The sequence below is a fragment of the Narcine bancroftii genome, chromosome 8 (assembly GCF_036971445.1).
Source record: "Narcine bancroftii isolate sNarBan1 chromosome 8, sNarBan1.hap1, whole genome shotgun sequence".
In the NCBI taxonomy this organism is placed as follows: domain Eukaryota; kingdom Metazoa; phylum Chordata; class Chondrichthyes; order Torpediniformes; family Narcinidae; genus Narcine; species Narcine bancroftii.
In genome coordinates this window covers 142083303-142108421 of record NC_091476.1, presented here as the reverse complement: position 1 = coordinate 142108421, position 25119 = coordinate 142083303, and the positions used below count along the sequence as shown (strand labels likewise).

General features: G+C 42.1%; 1 long non-coding RNA gene across 2 annotated transcripts; it reads left to right on the top strand.

Annotated features, from left to right (window-relative positions):
* The first annotated feature begins 1255 nt into the window (after positions 1-1255).
* Positions 1256-22980, top strand: LOC138741864 (uncharacterized). Of its 2 annotated transcripts, none has more exons than XR_011343826.1 (3): positions 1256-1572; positions 2663-2734; positions 22772-22980. It is a non-coding gene; the product is annotated as an uncharacterized lncRNA (long non-coding RNA). The 2 variants fall into 2 exon arrangements; XR_011343825.1 differs by lacking the exon at positions 22772-22980 and adding an exon at positions 15431-16074.
* Positions 22981-25119: the final 2139 nt, after the last annotated feature.

Below are 25119 nucleotides of genomic sequence, written 5' to 3'. Positions count from 1 at the left end.
ACTTTCCCTTGATATGAGAGCAGGGATGCAATGTTGAGACTCTATAAAGCACTGGTGAGACATCCCTTGGGGTACTGTGTACAGTTTTGGGCACCTTATTTGAGAAAAGATGCACAGACATTGGAGAGGGTTCAGAGAAGATTTACTAGAATGATAACAGGAATGAAAGGATTAGAATATGAGGAATGATTTTCAGCTCTTGGACTCTACTCATTGGACTATAGAAGGATGAGAGAGAGACCACATAGAGGCATTTTGAATGGTGAAAGGCCAGGACAGAATAGATGTGGCAAGGATTTTTCCAATGGTAGGACAAGAGGGGTTAACTTCAGGATAAAAGAGCATCAATTTGAAACAGAGACACAGGAACAGATTTTTCGTCACCGTCTTGTGAGTCTGTGGAACTTGTTGCCACAGGTGGCTGTGGAAGTGAGGTCGTTGGGTGCATTTAAGGTAGAAATTGACAGGTATTTGATTAGTCAGGGCATCAAGGGGTACGGGGAGAAGGCCAGGGAGTGGGGCTGAGTGGGAGGGTGAATCAGCTCATGAATAGAATGGTGGAGCAGACTCGATGGGCCAATGGGCCTACTTTTGCTCCTATATCTTGTGATCTTGTGATTCTATTGAAGGAGTTTGCACACACCACAACCTGTGGACAAATGCCAAGTTCATGGCTTCCGTTCTTTAAACAGCAGATGCACAGAAGTTTTCACAGGATGATGACACTGAAAGGCAAGAACAAAGATATAAGAGGGGAAGTGCTACAGAAACAGTGGCGAGAGAACAAGCAAACATCTCAAATCAGTGAGCCTTCATTAAAACTGGTTATACAAACTTACTTACAAAAAACAATCCTGACTTTTGGCTGATCTCTAGCCCTGAAGAGATCACTCAGGTAATTCTATAAATGGGGCGAGGTTTCAACCTAAATGACCCTTGCAACGTGGAATTCCAGACCCATCCACTGAACTAAATAATCAGGAAAATATACCCTCTTGTCCCTAAATCTCCTGCGCTTGGTTGCTTTCCTCTCTGTGAAGGAGAATGAATCCTTTCAAGTTACCCTCTCATAATATCTTGTTTTTGTTAAAGCCAAACAATAAAACCTCAGCTGTGCCAGTCCCTCCTCATTTAATTTTGTAGCTGTGCAGCAAGCTTGCAAACCTCCTCTGCGCCCTCTCCAGTCTTGTCACATTCTTCCTGTCATGTGGTAACCAGAAATAAGCAGAACACTCTCACTGTGACCTGACAAAAGCATCACCTCGATACAAGAATCCACTGTTAAAGTGCAACAGTATTTGAACTGAATTCAACTTGGAGTCCCTCGCGAGTAGAGTTGAAGTTTTGTCTCCTTTCTTGCCCCTAACATGTTTCACAGGTGACTTTGGATTAACTGTTATTGAAAAACAAAACGGAGCAGATGGTAGAAATCTGGAATATCACAAATTGATAGAAATACTCAGGAGTCGAGCGACAGCCCAGGAGAGAGGAATGGATTGAAGGATTCAGCCTGATGACCTTTCATCAGAACTTGGAAAAGGAAATTGACAATATGTTTGTTTTACATTGCAGGTAAGAGGGAGGGGTGGAATGAAAAAATAGGGGGTCCATGATAAAGTCGAAACAAAGAGAATGTAGAGACATGGCTTGTGTTGAGGTTAGCAGAGAGAAGCAGAGAAAACCCATTTAAATGCAGGCAGGTGTTGGTCAGTGGGCAGTGGATGTGGAAGGAGTCAAATGAGAACAGAGGAGATATGGAACTGTGAGAAAGCAAGCAAAAGAGGTGCTAGAAATTTGAAATGAAGCAGAATGCTGAAAGTATCCAACTGGCAGGACAGCATCTGTGGAGAGGAAATCCTAAGATGTAGCAATGGGTTAACATAAGAAAATCTGCAGAAGCTAGGCTCGAGTACAGTACACAAAAGTGCTGGAGAAACTAATAATTCCCTCTGATAATATCAACAAGAGTTACTGCCCTAGATTAGCAGCAAGATTAGCAGGAGTTTCCACCAGGAGGTATCCCAGTTTGAAACTAAATATAAGAATTGAACACAGATCAGCATTGAATACTTGAGGTGTGAATGGCCTCCTGCCATGTCATGCTCTTCAACTATTTGAAAATCCATGGCACCTCTTGCTGAAGGAAGGCTGGTTATCCAGGACAACAAAAAACAGGATAAATATCAAGTCAGGTCAAGTTTATTGTCATCCGAACGCACAAGCCCAACCTGACAAAACAGCATTCTCCAGTCCTTGGTGCAAAACATGCAGACACACAACCAGACATAACACACATACAGACAAGCAATACACATGCAGGACAAGATTTCATATGCAGCATACAAATAAATATATATTTTTCTGGGAATATTAGAGTCTTGAATGGTTAGTGTGACAAGTTAAGCATTCTCACTGCCCAGGCTGTTCCTCAGCCTGGTGGTGCTGGCTCTGATCCTCCTGTATCTCCCTCGACAGCAGCAGCTGAAAGATGCTGTGTGCAGGGTGGAAAGGGTCCTCAATGATTTTGCATGCCTTCTTCAGACAACGATCCCAATGGATCACGTCAATGGGGGTGGGGGGTGGGGGGAGAGGCAGACTCCATTGACACTCTCTGCCACTTTTATGGACCTATGGATTTGACCTCTGATCTATTTTTTTGCAGCCAACCGTACAACGCTGTGATGCAGCCGGCCAATTAAAGATATGGGCAGAAAAATTGCAGGACAAGTGTGAGGTATAGCACCTTGGGCATCAGATCCAAGAGAAATGTATACAGCTAATTGCAGGACTCTTTAAAGTGGTCTCATTCATGTGCAGAGGGATTTGGGGTTCAGGTTCAGACATGAATGCTTAAATTTCTTAAATGCTTGCCTTCCTTAGACAGAGTACAAAAGTAATTAAGTAATGTTTCTGCTCTATAAATCTTTAGGTTGCAGTTGGAATAATGTGAGGAATCCAGGTCTATCCATTACAAGAAGGATGTAGAGGCTTTGGAGTTATTACGGAGGAGGTTTACCAGCATGTTGCCTGGATTAGAAGGGATGAGCTACAGGGAGAGATTGGACAAATGTGGGTTGCTTTTAATCGATGGGTTCTTTTCTTTTTGTAAGGTCATGTGAGTCATTCACTGGTATTTCATGAATGATACTTGAGCCAGTAGAGTGAACGGTCAACATATAATTTCTATGTGTGGTCCGTTCAAGGGTGAGGTTTTCCCATATAGTGAACATCATCACCCTACAATACTTTGTTTTATGGATTGATTAATGAACATCCTATGACACTGTATGCTGATGTATTTGTGGGAGAAGCAAAATTGTGACTTTTAGCTGATGGTTTCTTTAGAGCCATTCAAAGCTAAAAGGAAATGTGACATTGGGAATATAACATTAGAAACATGCTCAGAGATATAATAAGACATAGGAGCAGAAATAAGCCATTCAGCCCATTGAGTCTGCCCCTCTGTTCAATCATGATCTGATCTATTTTCCCACTCAGTCCCTCTGCCTAGCCTTCTCCTCATAACCTTTGATGCCCTGGCTAATCTATACCTATAATAGGTAGATTCTTTGTTGAAATAAAACCAGAAAATTCTGGACACTTGGCAGGTCAGGCAGCATCCATGGAGAGAGAAGCATTACTGGTTCAGGTTGAGGATCCTTTGTCAAAGTGAATGATGAATGCGACAATTGGAATATGCAACCCATGGTGCTGGAGGAAGGGCAGGTGAATGGTTGTCGTCATTAACTACTCTGCTTCTTTCAACATTTCTTCTGGCCACACCTATCCCTTTGCCTCTTTCCCAAGACCTGGAGTCTCAAAGCCAATAAACAATTTACTCACATTTCTCTCTGTCTAGTGCATTGTATTCAGTTTATGGAGCCAAACACAGACTGGGTGACCGTTATACAGAGCCCCTGCATTGAGTCAACATAGCAATACTCTCACTAGAATTATGTGTCCCACCATCATCTTCTGTTACCTCCTGCACTCAGGGAAGGACTGCAGGACAGTATTTCATCTTCCATCTGGACACTTGGGAAATTTTTGGATGCAATGCCAGATGGGTAACTCACTCTCTGGACCAGCATCAGAACCAGCCATTCCTGCTGTTTGTTACCACTCTCTTCCTCCACAGCCTGCCCTGGGCATGCACTGCAGCTCTGCAGCTCACAACTTTCACGTTCCATTGTTTTATTTTTTTCTCTCTCTTTCTCTCACTCCCTCTCTTCCTTCCCCCCCTCTCTCTCTCTCTCTCACTCACTTTCTCTTTTTCTCTCTCCAACTAGCATCATCTTACATTTTTTTCTCTCTCTAACTGCTCCTATTAGACAAGCAAAAGGATGACACTACAACTGTGGGGCAGCACAGTCAGCATAGCACTTAGTGCAATGCTGTAACAGCACCAATGATCGGGACCGGGGTTCGAATCCAACACTGTCTGTAAGGAGTTTCTACATTCTCCCAGTGTCTGTGTGGATTTTCCCCGAGGGCTCTGGTTTCCTCCCACCCTTCAAAACGTACCAGGGTTGTAAATCAGTTGGGTGTAATTGGGCAGCATGGGCTCATGTGCCGAAAGAGCTTGCAACCGTGCTGTATGTCTAAATTTAAATTAAAATATTTAAATTTAACTTATCCTCATGGCAACCTTCGCATCACCCTATCAGAGATATTCCATTTCTTTGATCCATCTCTCCTCCATCTTCTACACTGTAAACAAATGTTTCCTATTTTTTCCCAATTCTGATGCAAGATCACTACCTTAAAACAATCACTCAGAAGGTCAGGCAGCTCATAGGTGCAGTGTTTCCAACAGTTTTTTGTAATTTAAAGTTTAAAAAAAAATTATATTATTTATTTGGACTCGTTCAGCTTCAATGCTGAATGCAGGTCAACATTAGTGGGGTTTCAGATGGCTGATGACAGCAAAGTTTTAAACTAATCTTATAATAATAGTTGATGCCATTTGTTTTTTGAAGCCACGTCATGCAAGCAGCCAGTGAACATTAACCAAGTCTGCAGACAAGTCACACTTAAGTAGAAAAAAAAAATCTCACTTACAATTAGCACAATCTCACCAGGAGAGTGTTTCCCTTCAAAATTCGTTCACTTCAATTTTATGTTCAAAAGCACCAAAAACATTGGTAACATTTCTTTGCCTGGCTCTAACTAGCTAAGATGGGCTCATTACTAATCTTTAAGTTAAATGATCATACTTACATTGTTATTTCTACGCTGCTGCATCGGGGTCGATATGAAGATTACTGCACGTCAGTGTTATCTTGTAGCATATGGGCATTGCCTATGGCATGTTGCATATAAATGAGGCTTTGCGTGAAATTGTAAGCATAAAATTGGAGAGCAATTGAGGACACTCCCCACACCCAGATTTTAGTCCATTCTTTGCTAAATTTATTTCCAATGTTTGACTTTGTTTACCAAAGGAATTTATCTTAAGCAGCATGGGACCACTCCGATTTGCTGGGGCAGGTATCAGTGCTAAACAGGGCTGTGTAACCATAAAAGCAGCAGAATCTCTCTCAAATGGTGACTACTGCCAGCACTACAGATAGACTCAATACATCTATTGACTTGTTGCTGCATTCTGCCTTTGATATGGATATTAATATTAATATCAATAAAGAATATTGGTGCAGACTATCGGACTCCGAAAGGTGACAATAAGCATTTATAAAAATAATCATCTGCCCAGTATTTAGATAATCTGTCCTGTTTCAAAATTATTTAATTTTCTATTGGAATTCCAACAGTATACTTAAACCAGGTTTAAAACAGGTTGCAGGTGCCATAGGTCATGCAATGTTTGCAAGCACCTTACAAATGGCTTGCTGGAGTCCTCCTTAATCTTTTTTTCTCTCCTAACACAGCAGATGTGCCAGCAGCAGAGAGGCAGGAAACTCCCTCCTCGAATGTCAGACCCCTTGCCGTTTTGCGGAGTCAGGCTGCAGTAAATCCCCCGACCCCATCATTAGTGATTGTCATGTATAAGAACAGATGGTTTGAGTTAGACGCGGGTAAATTGGAATGTTTACTCAATATGCTCGCTCGATCTTCATTCCTCCAACTCAGAAAGAAAAAAAAATAGCAGCCATAAGTATGGAACATGTCGTGGTAGCAGATCAAACTGCCACAATGGACTTTCTCTATTCCTCCCTTCTTTCTGCTGGTTTCCAAAAAGTTGTTTAACTTGAGGTTTACTCTATTCGTTTATAATATCAGAGAGAAATTGTATGTTTTTAGTCCTCTTTCAGTGTTTTTTTATACATGGAGTCAATAAAATATTTGGCCATTTCATTGCTCAGTTATTTCTCAATAGATTAATGTTGATAAGAACATAAGATATAGGAGCAGAAGCAGAGTTAAGGGTAAGAGTTCATCTGCCATTCCATCATGAGCTGATCTGTTCTCCCGCTCAGTCCCATTCCCCTGCTTTCTCTCCATAACCCTTGATACCCTGACTTTTCCAATATCTATCAATCTCTGCCTTAAATAGACCCAATGACTTGTCCTCCACAGCTGCCCGTGGCAGCAAATTCCAGAGGTTTTGCAGAGGCCAAGAGGCCAAACAAGTTTTGACCCAACTCCCTCTCAAAACACCAGTGACTGCAGATCCCAGAATCTGAAACAGCACAGGATCTGCTGGAGAAACTCAGCAGGTTGGGTAGAATCAGTGAGAGAACTGACAAAGGGGGCCACCTGATGCTTCTTCACCTGTCGAGTTCCGCCAGCAGAATGTGCATTGCTTGCTCTCAACTTTCCCAATCCACATACCTATGTCTTTTCAACATTACCAATGTAATCACATAAAACCATAGAACCATATGGCATAGAAACAGGCCCTTCGGCCCTTCTAGTCTCTGCTAAACGATTGTTCTGTCGAATCCCACTGACCTGCACCCAGTCCATAGCCCTCCATACCCCTCCCTGTCCAAATTCTTAATTGTTAAAATTGAGCCCGCATTCACCACTTCAGCTGAAAGCTCGTTCCATGCTCCCACCACTCTCTGCATGAAGAAGTTCCCTCTCATGTTCCCCCTAAACATTTCCCCCTTCACTCTTAACCCATGTTCTCTGGTTTGTATCTCATCTAACCTCAGTGGAAAAAACCCATTTGCCTTACTCTATCGATACCCCTCATCAATTTGTAGAACTCTCCAAATCTCTCTTTATTCTTCTACACTCTAATATTGAGAGCATAAAGGATGCTTTTGCCCATTTGCTGCAGTTAATTCGATTTAGAATTAAATATTGCCCTAAAACAGCAAAATGGAAAAAGTTTAGATGGGCAAAAAGGTCAGCATGACAAGATGGACTGAAGGGTCTGCTTTTATGCTGTACAACTCTGGGACTCTCAAGAAAGATTACTACAATAATTTAAGCATTATAGTTTATTTTTTGAGTGGAAAAAATTCAGGGATAATTTCATGTCAAACAGGTTGTCATCTTCGATTACGGACTACTCTTGGGTTATGGAGGCCTGTGAAATAAATAATTGTTCTTTAAAGCTCTTCTTTTCATTAGGGCTAGTACTAGCTGTGACCATTCACAACTGTGGAGAGAAGTGAGTGGCAACCATCGGGTACAGAATGTATCTAAAGTTTATCCTCTGGAGGAAGAGAGATAACATTTTGTTGCTTTATCCAGGGACAAGTGTGGAAAGGGACATGTGAGAGAAACATTTAAAGGAACACCACACTTGGTGATCAGCAGCCATCCCTCGAATGCTGGGCTGAGTGAAATGGATTATTTGGGTGATTCTTCCTGTCAAGGGAATTATTGAACCCCACCTTGGCCAAAGGAAAGATCAGTTTGACTGACATGCGGCAGGGTTTTTGGAAGCATAGTGGAAGTCACACATTTTGTTTCCCCTCTCCAAGGAAAAAGGGAGTTTGGATAACCATTTGTATGAAAGGATATTTCTCAGCTGCAATCTACTTGGATTTCTTGTCAGAAACGGGAAGAGATTCAGCAATCAGGTCCAGGTGGAGATTCACATCTGTCTCTGAGGAACTCACATTGTGTGCTTCACTCTGCATTGTTGCCCTGGATAATGCATCTGCTAACACAATAATTATACCTGGTGTGTACACCCTCTTGACTAAGCTTAAGTTTTCACATGCTTTGTCATCAAGCAGTGATTCATGTCCATCTGGGATTACTGTGAACTTGAGGTGATGCTCTTTATCTTTAGCTTTCACCTTGAGTTTACATGTATCTTTCATGTTGATGCTCTGTCTATTGTAGGTTTGAACTGTAGAGTATTTGCATGGATGTATGGCTTTATCTTCATTGCCCTAAAGTTGCACTCACAGATCAAATTGACCTTTGGCCATGTGTCCAGCTTGAAAGAAATATTTGTTCCATTTGTATGTCATGACACAGTCCACTTATCTTGCTTGACTTTGTTCCCACTTGGCTGTTCAGTGTCTGTTGGTTTATAATATTTCTGAACTACCATGCTAATGAAGGGTGCATCACTTAGGACAGGTTCTTCTATAGTGTGTACAGTGTGCACGCTTCCACTTCTGTTTTGTTTCCCTTTGGAAAAACATTGCTTTGAGTAATGATTCTGCCCTTTGCACTTAGTACAGACTTTTCCATAGGCTGGGCATTTACAATTGTCTGTCTCTCGACCTTTTTTGTTGTTTCCTGTAATTCGTTTTATGTTTATGTGTATGTCCAGACACTGTGACTATGACTAAGACTTAATTTTCATTGGCATTTGCACTATCACCAAACTTTTTCACGTGCTGCAGAGCTAATTCACTGGTGTGGCATATCTTCACAGCTGCAGCTCAGGTAAGCTCTGACTCTCGCAGCAACATCCCTCTCACTTTCTTATCACTAAGTCCAAACACAATTTGATCATAGATCATTGAATCGTGTAGCGATCCAAAATTACATGTGCTTGCTTTTAGTTTTAAGTCAGTTAAGAAAGTATCAAAGCTCTCTGCCTGCAGCTGCGTGCGTGAACAAAACACATACTTCTCGAATGTTTCAATTTTCTTTTGTGAGCAGCGTTCATCAAACATCTTGATAACCTTGTTGAACTTGCCCTGGTCTTCTGTCTCAGTAAAGAGAAACGTGTTGAAAACCTTTAGTGCTTGAGGTCCCACCATAGTAAGTAGCAGTGCAATCTTCCCTGCATCAAGTTTGCAATCGAGTCCATTGACTTGCAGGTACAGTATAAATCGTTGTTTGAATAACCGCCACTCGCGATCGACATTTCCAGTCCAATTCACAGCATTAGGAGCCTTTACATAAAACAGGACACAACGATTGTTGAAGGGAAGGGAGAGAGGAGAGGGAGTGACCATTACAAAGGTAGTAGATTGTACAGTGACTACAAATACTAATGCAAAGATGGCAAAGAAAGTCTGCAAAAATACCATTGCAATATAACAGAATGATAACTCAACCTTTAATTTTGTTGGTAGTGATTCTGGCAGCTTTATTGCACTATCCTGAGAAATAACCCTTTCATGAAGTTCCCATTCTGAAGATGAGAAACAGAATCCTTGGGAACATGACTAAGATTGGCAGGTCCTCTCAGCTCATGTGTAAACATTAGCAAAAGTAGCAGGAATTATTTATGAATAAGAAGGAGTAGCAGAAATAAGGCAGAGCCTAAGCATTCAGCATCCACAGGTGTAGTGTGGATGGTCATATGACCTCTCCAGTGGGAACCTGGTCAGATGCCACCACATCTGTCAATCAAGGTCAAGACCATGCTGTAATTGGCACCTGGGCTGGCCCCACTGAGCAAGTTAGACTACACTTGGAGAACTGTGTCCAGTTCTGGTTGCCTCATTATAGGAAAGACGTGAAAACGTTGGAAAGGATGCAGAGGAGATTTACCAGGGTGATACCTAGTTTAGAGAGTAAGCAGTATGAGGAGAGATTATGGGAGCTAGGGCTTTACTCTTTGGAGAGAAGGAGGATGAGAAGAGACATGATAGAGGTATACAAGATATTTAGGAATAGACAGAGTGAACAGCCAGCACCTCCCTCCCAGAGGTTCAGTACAAGAAGGCATGGCTTTAAGATATGGGTGGGAAGTTCAAGGGAGATATTAGAGGAAGTTTTTTTTACCCAGAGAGTGGTGCACAAAATGCACTACCTGGGTCAATGGTGGAGGCAGGTATATTAGTGAATTTCAAAAGACCACTAGACTAGCATATAGAGGAATTTAAAATGGAGGGTTATGTGGAAGGCAGGGTCTAAAGGTTGGCACAACATTGTGGGCCAAAGGGCCTGAACTGTGCTCTCATTCACATCAGACCCAGGTTAGACTCCGATCTTGGCCACCTATCTTCTACGTGGTATGAGACAAAAACTATAATGGTGCAAACAGGCACATTGGGCACAAGGGACTCCGGTACCAGAAGCTGCTTATCCTACCAGACTCTCCTGCACATGTACACATTTCACAGACGGGGACTTTCAAACGGGGGTGCAGCTCTCTGCAAACGCTGATCTATGGCAGTACTACGGCTCATCTCAATGTAGTGCACATCTTACCCGCGACTCCTCCATCAATGTCCACAGCAATGACCTGGTGTGGACTGATGTCTGGGAATTGGACTAAGAAGCATAGGGAAAGAAATGCAGTTTGCATCAACATTTATACTGTTCTGAGCTGGGCCTCTGGCTAATGATGACACTGAATTATTTAAATGAGCCAACAGTAAGCTGTGCACTAATGGATGGTTGGAGTCCAAACTTGATTGGCAAGTGATGCATCTTCCAAATAAGATTGAGATAGGAAGGTCACGTGTTCCTCTACAATCCACAAAAAGCCAGGGCTGATGCTGGAGAATTGACACTAAGATATCTGCTAGTAATGGGTGTGGGGCTTTGTGCTGCACCATGCTTTTTCCTTATTTAATGTTGGTGTTGAACCTGCACTCGTCGAGGATGGTGGGTACTGTTCATCTACTATATCTATCTAGTGCACTTTATAATTATAGCTTGTTTAGTTGTGTCCAATGTGATTGTTTTATGCACTCTGTGAGAGTGTGTGAGTGAGTGTGACTCTCTGTGGCGATTTTCTCTTGCGGGCAAATAAAGAGAGCTATCACATTCCCACTGTGCCTAAACTCATTGCTTCTCGGACCCTTTGAACTTGTTCCTCACAGGCAACATCATCCTCTATATATTCCATGACTCCCCCCCCCCCACCCCCCCCCCAATACTCCTGATATCCAGAGATCAATCACTCTCCATCTTGAATGTGTTCACCATCCTCTGAACTGGAGAATTCACACCCCTCTGAGTGAAGACATTTTTTCTCATCTTGGAGATGAACAACTAACATCTCAGTTTGAAATATAACCTCTGGTTCTAGAGACCCAAACCAAATGAAAGACACTAATTCTGCTCTTCAGAATCAGAATTTATTGTCATGAACGTGTCACAAAATTCGTTGTTTTGCAGTAGCATTCATGGCTTGGCTTCTCAAACTAAGAGGCCGTCCACGTCTGCTGGAGACTCACTGGTGGCTGACAAGGGCAATGTGGGACTGACATACCCGACCACAGTGGCTGCAAGGGAAAATCTGTTCTGGGTTGGGTGCTCCGGTGTCATGATTTTTCCTCCATCTCCTTTTGTCTTCAAGGCCAGCCCTGCATGCATTTTCGAAGGAGGAGACAGACTGGTGAATGGTGTGTTGCAAGGCCGCACAATTGGAGGCTATGGAGGGTGATGGTAAATGTGACAGGCACCAAGGGATTTCTTCAGAGAGCCCTCTTTTGGAGTCCCTCTGTCATGATGGTCAGTGGAGAGTTCACCATGCAGCACAATCTTGGGCAGGCGATGAGCATCCATCCTAGAGACGTGCCCTGCCCGGCATAGCTGCATCTTCAACAGCATGGTCTCGACAGTGGTAACCTCCACCTGTTTGAGTCTTCAATGTTGGAGATAAAGTCACTCCAGTGATTGTTGAAGATGGTTTGGAGGCAGCGCTGATGAAAGCACTCAAGGAATTGTAGGTCATGACGGAGAATGACCCACGACTCAGAGTCGTACAGAAGGGTGGTCAGTACAATGGCTCTGTGCCTACTGATCTTTGTGCCTTTCTTCAGATGCTTGTTGTCCCAGACTCTTTTGTACAGCCTGGCGAATGCGTTATTTGCCTTTGCCAGTCTGTTGTCAACCTCTTTATCGATCTTGACATCTAGTGAGATAGTGCACCCCAGGTAGCTGAACTAGTGGATTGTCTTCAGCTCAGTCTCGCTGATGGTAATGCAGGAAGGATGGTACTCTTCCTGAGGTACGAGCTGATGGAGAACTTCTGTCTTCTTCATGCTGACTTCCAGAATGATGAGCTCGGCATTCTTTGCAAAAAAGGATGTTATATGCTGCAAAGCTATCTCTGTATAGTCAACAGTGGTACCATCATTGGTGAAGAGTGGCTCCGAATGATTTTCTCCAGTATCTTGGTGTGGTACCGTAGTTGCCTCAGGTTGAACAGGCTGCCATCAGTGCGGTGTAGGATGTAGACAACATCCTCATCATCAAGGTCTTCTGTGGCCCTTTGTGGCCCCAACCAGATGAAACATGCGCCAATTCTTCAGAGTCAGAATTTATTGTTATGAATGTGTCACAAACTTCATTGTTTTGCGGCAGCCTGGGGAAAAAATTCAGATTTCAGATTTATTTTCAGAGTATATACATGACATCACATACAACCCGAAGATTAATTTTTCTGTGAATGAGGCAGAATTACCACTTATTGTTTGTGCAAAAAAAACTGTACAAAATGTACACATGTAAACAAATAAAGAAATATAATAAAGAGATGGTGCAAGACAGAGATTTTAAAAAAAAACAAACAATAAAGTGCAGAAGGAAGAGCCCTTAAATGAGTCCCTGATTGAGTTTGTTGTTGAGGAATCCAATGGTGGAGGGGTAGCAGATGTCCCTGAACCTGGTGGTGTGAGTCGTGTGGCACCTATACATACCTCTTTCCTGATGGCAGCAGTGAGAACAGAGTGTGTGACGGGTGGTATGGATCCTTGATGAATACTGCTAATAGATGTTCTTGATGGTGGGTAGGGTTTTGCCTGTGATGTCCTTCCACTACTTTTTGCAGGGCTTTGGGCTCAGGTGATTGGTGTCTCCAGACCAGACTGCGATGCAGCCAATCAGCACACGTTTCACCACACATCTGTAGAAATTTGCCAGGCATTCCAATGACATACTAAACCTCCACAAACTCCTGAGGAAGTGGAGGCACTGACGTCCTTTCTTCATTAATCCCTTGGTGTGTTGGGTCCAGGAAAGATCCTCAGAAATAGTGAGTCCCAAGAACTTAAATTTGCTCACCCTCTGATCTATTAGACCACTGGTATCTTCAAGGAACTCCGATAAATTTGGCAACCTTGATTCCCTTTTCATATATCCTTGCTGATTCTTCTCGATACCAAGATTCTATTCCAGGTGTTAGGTTGTCACATCCTATACAGATGCTCTTTTCCCAATTACCAATTGATCAGCCAACAGATCAGTTGTTCCCTGTTTAATGTCTCATTCCTTTATTAAATAATAGAGTAAAACTGTACAAACTGCCTTCTAATCTACAGAAACTATTCCAGGATCAACAGTATCTCAAAACGTACCGGGTTGTAAGTTAATTGGGGTATTTGGGCAGCATGGGGTTGTGGGCCAGAAAGGCCTGTTACTGTGCTATATGTCTAAATGGAATTTATTTAAATGTTAAAATTGAGGCCACATTCACCACTTCAGATGGCAGCTTGTTCCACACTCACACCACTCTCTGTGTGAAGAAGTTTCCCTAATCTTTTCCCCTTTCACCCTCATGTCTTCTAGTTTGTATCTCACCTACCCTCAGTGGAAAAAGCCTATCTATATTTATCTGCCTATTCCCCCTCATAATTTTAAATACTTCAATGAAAGTAAATCATACAAAATTGTATTGAGAAATAGGGAATTGGGAGAGAAATTCAATAAATATTTTAAGTTTGTTTTCACGTAAGAAAACCTGCAGAGAGGCCTAAGTCAAGATTGGACCTGTTAACAAACATTTCTACGACTGATTCCACCTGCATTGAATTTGCCCATCGTTATTGAATGAAGATCTACCGGGACCAATGCCTGAAGAGGGCGCACAAAATCAGTGAACCGGTGCGGACTCGAAAGGCCAACATGGCCTGTTTCCGCTCCGTAAATGGTTAGATGGTTATATGGCTATAATAGATGATAACCATATTATCCCTTTTTCTACAGCTATCTCTTCAAAGACTCTACAGACACTGTGAAAACACAGAAATGCTGCAACCCATTTCAATTCACCATCCCCTTCCCTTGCTGACACGACTGCCGATGGTCTCATGCACTGCCAGACTTAGACCACCTGCAAATTGGAGGAACAACACCTCATATTCCATCTGGCTGCTCTCCAACTGGATGGAATTCACATTGACCTCCCGTTTCTGATAGCCCCCTCCCCCTATCTTTCCCCATGCTCCCTTTTCTGTAGAGCATTCTCTCTCTCTCTCTCTCGTTCTCTCTCTCTCCATTCTGTCTCCGTTCCCCAGCTCTGCATTCACAGACCCATCATTTCCCATTTTACCTCTCTCCTGTCCTCCTATCCATATTCAATGCTCACCTTTTTGCCTGTTGGTCTCTACTCCTCCCCCTCCCATTTCTTTCATTCAGGCACTGCCTGCTTTTTCCCCTAAGAGGAAGGGCTCAGGCCCGAAACGTCAGTAATACATCTTTTCCTCTTATGGATGGTGCGAGACTGGCTGAGTTCCTCCAGCATCTCTGCGTTTTTAAAGATCGCCATGGCCTTAACATGTCACCAACATTCAGTTTTAAGAGCCCTATATCTTTAACAATCCCAGTTTTCTTCAGTTCTTCAAACTTCTTAAACCCTCAATCATCTCATATTTCTGATTTTTTTCTGTGTCTTATTCAATGAAGGCGGAGAAGAAGCACTAATTTCCCTGCTGTTTTGTATCCCCTGTGACAGAAGATACTGCCTTTGTCTGTACCTACATCTGCCCTCACTTGTCGAATCCATGTCACCTCCCAGCCGATGCTCCTGGATCTATTTTCACATTCCTTGCCAGTCTATGCTCATCCACCATCTTTCTGTTCTTTAATCAATTCTTGGTCCTCCTTTGCTGAGTTCGAAGATTTACCCAATTCTGAGGCTGACTTATATTTCTGGAAAATTTTTATCATTTTCTTTTGATTTAACACAATCTTTTGCCTCCCCTGTAAGCTGAGGACAGAACAATTTTCCCTTTTTTTTGCCTTGAAGGAATATTTCTTTCTTGGCAAATAATACAGTGCTTCTTTAAATGCTAAGAATTGCTGGTCCACCATTAACCTTACAATATATTTTCCAAGTTAACTACAACTTCTTCCCTATTTTGCCTAGTTTTGGATTGAGTGTCTTCACTTTCAAACTCCATGGTGGAAGCTGCAGAGGGTGGTGAACGTAACTCAAAACATCACACAAGCCTACCTTCTGTCTATCAGCGCTACCTCAACCTCCAACTGCCTCGGAAAGGCAGGCAGCATAGGGCACGACCCCGGACATACTCTCTTCGATCTCCTCCCATAAGGAAAAAGGATTAAGAGTATGAAATTGTGCCCCAACATGGTTAAAGACAGTTCCTTCCCCACAGCTATTGGGATCATGATGAACCCAACAACAGTGCTAGCTTGCTGCCCTTGCTGTGAACCAACTGATGTTTCAACAGTCACACTATAATCTATGTGTTAGAGCTGGCTTGTGAGTCTGCTCATAAGAGAACCATTCACATTGTACCAGATATACCTCCACACACATCTTTCAGCTGCTCCCGTCGGTGAAAGGATACGGGAGTAACGGAGCCAGCACCATCAGGTTGAGGAACAGCTTCTTCCCACGGGGCTGTGAGAATGCTGAACAACCAAAGGAACTGCTCACACTAACCATCCGAGTCTCTCATAGTTACAAAATTATATTTATTTATTTGTATATATGAATATTTGCCCTGCATATGTATTGCTTGTCTCTATGTGTGTTATGCCTGGTTGTGCGTCTGTATATTTCGTCGGGTTGTACTTGAGCAATCGGATGATAATAAACTTGACTTGATAAAGTGTCAATAAACTTGACGTATGGTCACCCTTCCCCAGAGAGACATTTACAAATAGATTATTAATGAACCCTCTCTCAGTGCACAATGCAAAATCTAAAATAGATCGTCCTTAATAAACAATGTCACATGAATTCCATGAGTTACTCCTCCACTTTATCACTGCTAATTTGAATGGACTAATCTAGGTTTTAGATTAAAGGTTCCTAATGATGATTGAATTATCCTGTAACATGCACCCACAATTTCCTGATTTGCATAATGCCCAAATTTCATCTGATGACCTGTATCTATTTCTGACAACTTTCAAAGCGCTCCATTTGATTTCACACCGTGTTTCATTTTCCTTATCAGCCACAGACTTTCGCTGCAAGATTTTTGTGCCTTAAGGAAATAGTTTTGTTGTAATTCATGTGATTAAATATCAGTTAACAGCCGAGAAACAAAGAATGGGGGACAGAGTGGAGCACTGGCCTTTGTGCTGCTTCATAGCCCCAGGGACTCAGGTTTGAACCCAAAGGCAGATGTCATCGGTGTGGAAATTGCACAATCTCCATGCAATTTCTCCCCACCACCCTCAAGTGCTCTGGTTCCCCCCCCCCCCCCCCCCCCCATCCCCACAACATGCCAAAAGTGTACAGGTTAGAAGGCTATTTGGGTACAGTGTAGGTGGGTGGCGGGAGAACTGGAGTGCAGTGGATGTGCTTGTGAGAGAGAAAGGTTACAGGTAGGTAAGAGGCAGAAAAGATTTGCTCAGAGTGCTGACATTGACTCATTGGACGGATATGTTTGTAAGTGATTCTCACAAATGTTTTCTTTGCTGTTTCTTAGCTCCACCCATACAGATTCTAATTCAACCCCAGAATTCTCACGGCTCAACTGGTCTCCATTTTTAATCACATTAATGACCCCCACCCCTCCAAATCCTGTCATTTCTGAAAGTCTTTGTTTCATTCCTGTAACCCTGGTCATGTTTCTGTCATAGTCATTAGATCTACCCATTTACTCCTATCTGCTATTAATTCATGCACTGTTCTGTACACATAATCCCTGAGGTTTTACCATTTTAACATTTTTTGTACTTTATCCTCAGTTCTTTCTTTCTATGCCTACTTAATTTGCTCTCTACATTTCCATCTTCCTCAACCTGCTTCGCTTTTCTCTTTTACCAGAGTTCCCACTGATAGTACCATCTCTCTCCAACCTTGTTGAAATCACCCCCCGGCAGGGCTGACAGGTTCTCCAGCGAGGAGATCGATGCTAAGTTCTGATTTGTACAGAACCCACTGCCTTAGAAATAGTCCCAATACCTGAGAAAACTAAAGCCTTCTCTGCGCATCAACATCCACTCAGACTGCTGGAGGAACTCAGTGGTTCAAGCAGCTTCCATGGGGAAGGGGTTCTCGATAACGCTGCGCCAGGACTGAGGGAGGTGAAGGAACATAGAACATAGAACACTAGAGCACAGTACAGGCCCTCTGGCCCTCAATGTTGTGCTGACCTACATATTCCTACAAAAAAAACTAAACCCTTCCTACCTTATAACCTTTTATTTTTCTTCCATCCATGTTCCTAAGTCTCTTAAATGCCCCTAATATTTTAGCACCCACCACCATCCCTAGCAAGACATTCCAGTCACCCAAAACTTTCTGTGTAAAAACTTTACCCCTGATGTCTCCTCTAAACTTTCCTCCCTTCATTTTGTACAGATGTCCTCTGGTGTTTACTCTTTCTGCCCTGGGGAAAAGACATTGGCTGCCCACCTTATCTATGCCTCTCAGAAGATATGCAAAATAAAGTGGAGACTGACTGGGAGGGGTTAGTCAGGGGCAAGACAGTGATGGGGGATCTAAGGAGGGGTAATGGATGGGGGTGGTGCGCGATAGAGTTGGCGGGAGTGGGGCAGAGGTGGTGCACTAGCCTTGCGACCTGAGGTTCAAACTGCTGCAGCCAGACACACCTCTGGTATCTACATACATGCAGTGTCTGCATCTTTCCATACATGCAGACTAAATTGCCCTGCCCCTCCTGAAACTAACTCATTATCTACAAAGTAGAACATCAATGGTAGAATACACCACCCATGAACTCTGATATCATGAATTGAATTAAATTGGTTATTGTCATGTGTACAGACATACAGTGAAAAACATTGTTTTGTGTGCTATCCAAGCAGGTCAATTCATTGTGAGTACTGGAGGTCATGCAGAATTAAACAGAAGTGCAGAATATTGTACTACAGAGAAAAGGTTCAATTATAAACGGTGCAAAAAGTCCAATAGGAGGAACATTTTGCCAATGAGGGGTCCATCCAAAAGTCTGATAACAGCAAGAAAGAAACTATCCTCGAATCTGGAGGAGCGTTTTTCCAAAGTTTTGAGTATAGGAGTTGGAATGTTATGGTAACGTTATATAAGACACTGGTGAGGACAAATTTGGAGTTTTGTGTGCAGTTTTGGTCACCTAACTGCAGGAAAGATATCAATAAAATTGAAAGAGTGCAGAGATTTTCTAGGATGTCACCAGGACTTCAGGAACAGAATTACAGGGAAAGGTTAGAACTTTATTTTCTGGAGAATAGAAGAATGAGGGGATATTTGATCAAGGCATACAAAATTATGAGGGGTTATAGATAAAGTAAATGCAAATAGACTTTTTCCACTGAGATTAGGTGAGATACAAATCAGAAGACATGGGTTAAGGGTGAAAGGGGAACATTTGAGGGGGAATTTCTTCACACATAGAGTAGTGGGGATGTGGAACGAGCTGCCAGCTGAAGTAGTGAATGCGGGCTCAATTTTAACATGTAAGAAAAATTTGGACAGGTACATGGATGGGAAGGGTATGGACTGGATGCAGGTCAGTTGGATGAGACAGAATAATAGATCAGTACAGGCCTGAAAGCCTGTTTTCTGTCCTGTAATGTTCTGTGGCTCTATGGTTTTAAGTTCATGCATTTTCAGTAGATGGGAGGGGGAAGAAAAGAATGAAACCAAGGTGAGATGGGCCCTTTAATATGATAGGTGCTTTCCCAAGGAATGGGAAGCATAGACAGAGTTGACAGAGGGCAGCTCAACAAGAAAGACTGCAGATTCCGGAAAATTGGAATAACAACAAAATGCTGAAGGAACTTAGGGGGTCCAGCTGCATTTGTGGAAGGTGATAGACCAGTGGGTCTTAAACTTTTTTCCCCACTCACGTACCACTTTAATTAAGTAATTCCTTACTAACCACAGAGCACCTATGGCATTCTACGGCATAGGTGGTCTGCATTTAGTAAAGGATCACTTGAGGTGATACGTGAGTGGGAAAAAATGGTTGAGAACCACTGGAATAGACAGTCAACAGTTTGGTTTTAAACCCTTCATCAGGATGGGGAAGAGGAGTAAGGAGGTGGTTTAGTTTGTGGCCTGAGCTGCATTCACACCTCTTTGCAGTTTCTCATGGTCTTGGGCAGAGCAGTTGCCGAATCCTGCTTCCAACTAGATGAGATGAATTGGACATCTTTTCTCATTGAATAGCAGAGCAATGTTGAAGCCCAGCATTATATCCGAGGTTAATGCTTATTTCCTGTTCTAATGAGGCAGAAGCAGATTGAGAGGGACAACTCAACAACCCCTCAGCTTAGGTCGAGACCACCTTTGGCCGCTTTAGAAGGCAACAGAGAGGTGATTGAGCCTGTTCGCAATGAATACCCCCCCCCACCCCATCGATACAAACTAAAATAAATATGAAGAGTAATTTGAAATTATCTGAACCAAATCTTGGCAGCTGACACTACTGGGAGCTTTAAAAAAAAGCCAAATCACTAAATACACCAGCCGAGCTATCCAGACATAAAAAAACACAACATTTTTTGCAAAATTTTTCACGCTCTAATTATTTTAGCTTCCTTCACATCCAGTTTGCGCTTCACGGGAGTATAATAATGATGAGCTCAATCATTTTAATGATACATATATATTTTAGTGGTCAATAAAATTTCATGGCTGGCTATTTTGGGAACAGTTGACTATTATTTCTACTGCTCGTACATGGAGCATAATTTTAAGGAAAAGAAGAAATTGCTGAAGTCACATCTAATGTTGATGATTCAGTTTTTATTTTACCAAAGGATGTTGTAGATTATTTTGCCACCAGGTGTCATCAGATCAGGAACTTGATTCAGTCTCGGTGCAATAATATTTGGCTAAAATTCAAGTTGCATTCATGCAGTGTTGTTTTAAATCTTGAAAATAATTGATTATGAAAACCACACATTGTAATGAAGAATAAATTTTACTGCCTCAAATACTTTTGATCAAAGAGAATTGGCTTTAATTCTTCTTTAATTTCCTGCATAAGTGTTAGATAGATACTATTTATTGTCATATAATAAAACAGAAATATATTATTACATGAAATTGCCTTTAGTCTGCCATAGGGCAGACAGAGATTTGCCATTAGAATTTCCCAGTGCCTCTTAAAATTAGAGAGAGAGATATAAAAGAAACTCCTCCCAGAGTCACTGAGCTGCAGCCACACAATCCTTCAGTTCAGTTCAAACCATCGGCAACCTGATCCCAGATCCAAACCTCTGCCCCGATGAGGAAGCCTTCAGCACCCAGGGCATTTTAGGAGACCTCATGCCCTCTGCATCCTCTTGAATCCCAGCCCCAATATCCAGTAGCCCGCAGACTGGCGTGAATCTCTCGACTTCAAGTCGTCAGCAGCCTGCAGCCTGTATGCAGAGGGAAAGAAGCTGTTTCTGTACCATTGAGTATTTCAGGCTCCTGTACAAGTGCCTAACCTTTTATCTGGAATTCTGAAAACTGGCAACCTCCAAAAACCAGTACTTTTTTTCGGTAGATGACATAACACATAAGTAACATTAATTTCCCGCAATAAATTCTCCATTTTCAGAGGGAGGAGCCCCCCCCCATAGTCCCAGTCCCCATTGACCCCCCCCCCCCACTGTGGGCACCCTCTCTTACCTTCAGTAGAAAGGTGACTATCTGCCCCCAGCACCTGGTGGGAGGGAAGCAGATGGTTCCAGCTGTGTGGGCAATTATGGGTAACAAAGATGGCCATTGCTCCTGGAATGAGCGGTTGCCATGATCTGGTGCGGAGCTCCATAAACTTTGGGCTTGGCACACGCACCACTGCTGCCGCATCGGGAGTTAGATAGGAGGGATGGGGAGGAATACAGATGGAACTTCATTGCTGGTTGTGCCTAAGGGCTGGCCTGAAGAGCTGTTGGAGCACCAGAAAGCTGCTGGTGCTCAACTCCACCAACCCAAAAGCCTGCCTTCTGCCCGCTTAGCCACTGGCTCCGAGCAGCCGATGCTGGCCACCTTTTTGCCTGAGCTGGTCAAGAGTCTCCTGGACAGCGCACATCAGATCACTGCTGAGCCCAGTCAGCACCAGGCAGAACCACCCACACCATTTCCCCATTTCCACCCCCCCCCAACTTCCAGCCTGGCCTAGGGCACAAAATAGTCTGGCCCTGGGGTGGGGGACTGCTGACAGATGGATGGCGTGGGGGGTGGGGGGGGGGGTGGTGGGGGAGACTAGGTGTGAAGCATTTGCTTAAAGGGACCAAAATCAAAATGATTCCGAAATCTAGAATATTCCAAACAAAGGCAGGAGTCTGGTCCTGATAATTCCGGATAAAAGATTAGGCACCTGTACCTCCTTCCTGATGGTAGCAGTGAGAAGAGGGCATGGCCTGGGTGGTGAAGGTAATTGAAGATCGAGGCTGCTTTCTTGAAACACCACCTCTTATGGATATCCCTAATGAAGTGAAGACCATTGATGGTGTTGCTGAATATACACTCTGTAGACTTTTCCTGTCCTGTGCATTGGCATCTCCATACCAGACAATAATCCACCCAGTCCGAATGTTCTCCACAGTACACCTGTAGAAATATGCCAGAGTCTTTGGTGACGTACCAAATTTCCTCACACTCTTAATGAAATATAGCCATTGACAAGTCTTCTTCATGATTGCATCAACATGGAGTCCCAAGGATAGATCTTCATGGCACCCAGGAATTTGAAGTTCTTTACTCTCTCCACAGCTGACTCCTCGAAGAGGACTGGTTTGTGTTCTGCTTTCACCTTCCTGAAGTCCACAATCAGTTCCTTAGTTCTGTTAATGTTGAGTGTAAAGTTGTTGTTGTGACACCCCTCAATGAGCTGATCTATGTCATTCCTGTACACTTCCTCATTGCCATGAGTGATTCAGCTGACAACCGTGTGTCATTGGGAAATTTGTAGATGGCATTTGAATTGTTCCTGGCCACATAATGACTGAGATAACTGATGATGGTGGGGTGGTATTCAATATCTACATGGACTCTAGAAAGGTTTATACCAGTGGTTTTCAAACGTTTTCTTTCCACTCACATACCACCTTAAATATTCCCTATGCCATTGGTGTTCTGTGATTAGAAAGTGATTACTTAAGGTGGTATGTGAATGGAAAGAAAATGTTTGAAAACCACTGTTTTAATCATACCTTATTGACTCATTATGTGCTTTGTTTCATAACTCCAAATGAAATGGGCCAATTAAAATTTTTCTTAAGCAAAGTATTTCAGTAATAATTGGGTCTAGAGCAGTGGTTCTCATTTGTTCCATTTCACTAATTTCAGGTGGGACCAACGTTGGCCCTCATCTTTCTCTCAAGAATGATCATACCTGGAGGAAACAGAAGAAAGTGCCATTATCTACTCAATATTTCTGTTTTTTTCATCAATAGACATGAGTCCCCTCTGCATACCAATCTTCAATGCGTTTTATTCCTTCATCATACCAGGAGTTTAATATTCTGTTACCTATATTCATAGTCAACAACACATTCTTACATAATACTTTCTAAGTCCTCCTATCTTATACTCCCACGTTAAATTTTCCAGCAAATTTCTCGGACCTTATTATTCCATAGGAATTGCCTAATACAATCATTTAAAGACATTTTTTAGAAAAGAAATATGCAGTGATTGAAAAGATATTGTAATCTTGGCATCACTTTCATTTTGACACCTTCACATCAAAGTAATCGGCAAATCTTTCCATTTCTGCAAATCCTTCTCTAGTATAATTTTAATTTGTGCAAATTTTATGTTATTATCAATCATGATTTCTAAGTATTTAATTCCATCTACTTTCCATTTAAATCAATTTCCTTTTTGATATCTTTCATAATTAAAATTCATCAATGGCATTATCTCACTTTTATCCATATTAATTTTATAACCTGAAGATAGAAATATGGATTTTCCTAGTGTTGTTTGCAATTTCTCCAGAGAGACTCAACCAGATGAGATAAATATAATAGTACATCATCAGTGGCTGATTTTATGTTCTTCTTGTCCAACTTTGAAGCCTTTAATATCCAGATTTCTCCTTATAATCTCTGCTAGTGATTCAATCGCAAGAGGGAACACTGCTGACATTTGACAATTAGTTATCATTTTGGCTTGTGGTTTATGATAAAGTTTTTATCCAATTTATAAATATTCTACCTATTCCAAATTACTCCAATGTTTTAAATAAAATAAAATAAGGCCTTCTAAGCAGTTGAGTGCATTGAGGGAGACTGTATACTGGAATTCAATTATATTGAAACAAATATTGTTCAGCAATAAAAGCTTTTTGATTATTCAAATAATAGTGGTTTTTCCCCTTTTAAAATCATATATAGTGCCCCTGACAGTGGCATAAACAAGAAATCCTGGAAGCCCGCAAAGAAAGCCCGTGGAATCTTCTGAGAAAGAACCCCTCCCTTTAGCATCATCTTGCAAAATTGCTCCTCTCCAAGCACCAATATCTTCTTTAGACTGGAGTCTCCACCCTGCTACTATTTTTTAACAAGTTCTCACTCTTTCTTGAGTTCTCCATGCAAATTTCAATAATATTTAACAATAAATACAAGATGGTTCAAAAATGATTTTTTACTTGGTCCCATTGTAAACATTCTTCTCAATCTTCTTGTTTAATCTTTTCATTATCTTCTTGAAAATTCTTCAACTTTCTCCTTAGTCTTGATAAAACGTCAATTACCATTTGTTGCTTCAACCCTCAAAGTTGCAGGATATATCATCGAGTATTTTATATTCTTTGTGTTAAGAGCCCAGAGGACCCAAAAGCCCAGCAGCAATAGATATTCACCAAGACAAATAGTTAACAAAAGTTGTTTTTAATTATCTTTAAACATGAAAACAGAATCACACTTTAACTTATCACTATTAACTTAACTAACCTAACTTAACCCCCTTCTAGTTCTAAGCGCATGTGTATGTAAGTTCAGAAAAGTTCTTTGATTCACAGTCCAATCTCACTTCTCATTCCTCCAAGTTTACTGGTAGCAGGCAATTCTTATACTGTGCACAGAATTTAACATTTATGAAGTTCACCAGGCTTTGGTGCTCGAAAGGTAAATGGTTACTGCTCAGGAAGGTTCTTCTTGGATTTTAGAGACAGATTTGTTCGCTGGACACCCACAACTGATTCCTTTTAATCAGCCACTTCAGTGTCTTGCTGAAGAAACTTGCCCCATCAGGATTTTCCAGATGGTAACCTCTTTCTTTCAGGTCACCACAGAGTTCCTTTTTGTTTCCCTTATTTCAAGTGAAACATTAGGTAACCAGTCCTCTCCTCTTATATGAACCACAGGGGCTTTGACCAGGCTGAATCAAGCACTCAGAAGCCATCTTCAAAATGGTTTTTTTCCACAAGCTTGCCAGCTTGTCCTGTTCTAATCCCAGCTGTTGCTGCTGAACTGTAAAACTGCAGAACTGATCTCTCTCTCTCTCTCTCTCTCTCTCTCTCTCTCTCTCAGAGAAAAGCCTGTTTGACTCCCTCTCTGCTTACATAAAACTACATGACCCTCTTAGAACAGCAAACAGCACTTTCAGACAGCCTACGGTTCCGAACCTACACCTCCAAGTTCTTTCATCTGTTGCTTTTCAAAACAACAATCAAGTAATGAAGTCCCTTG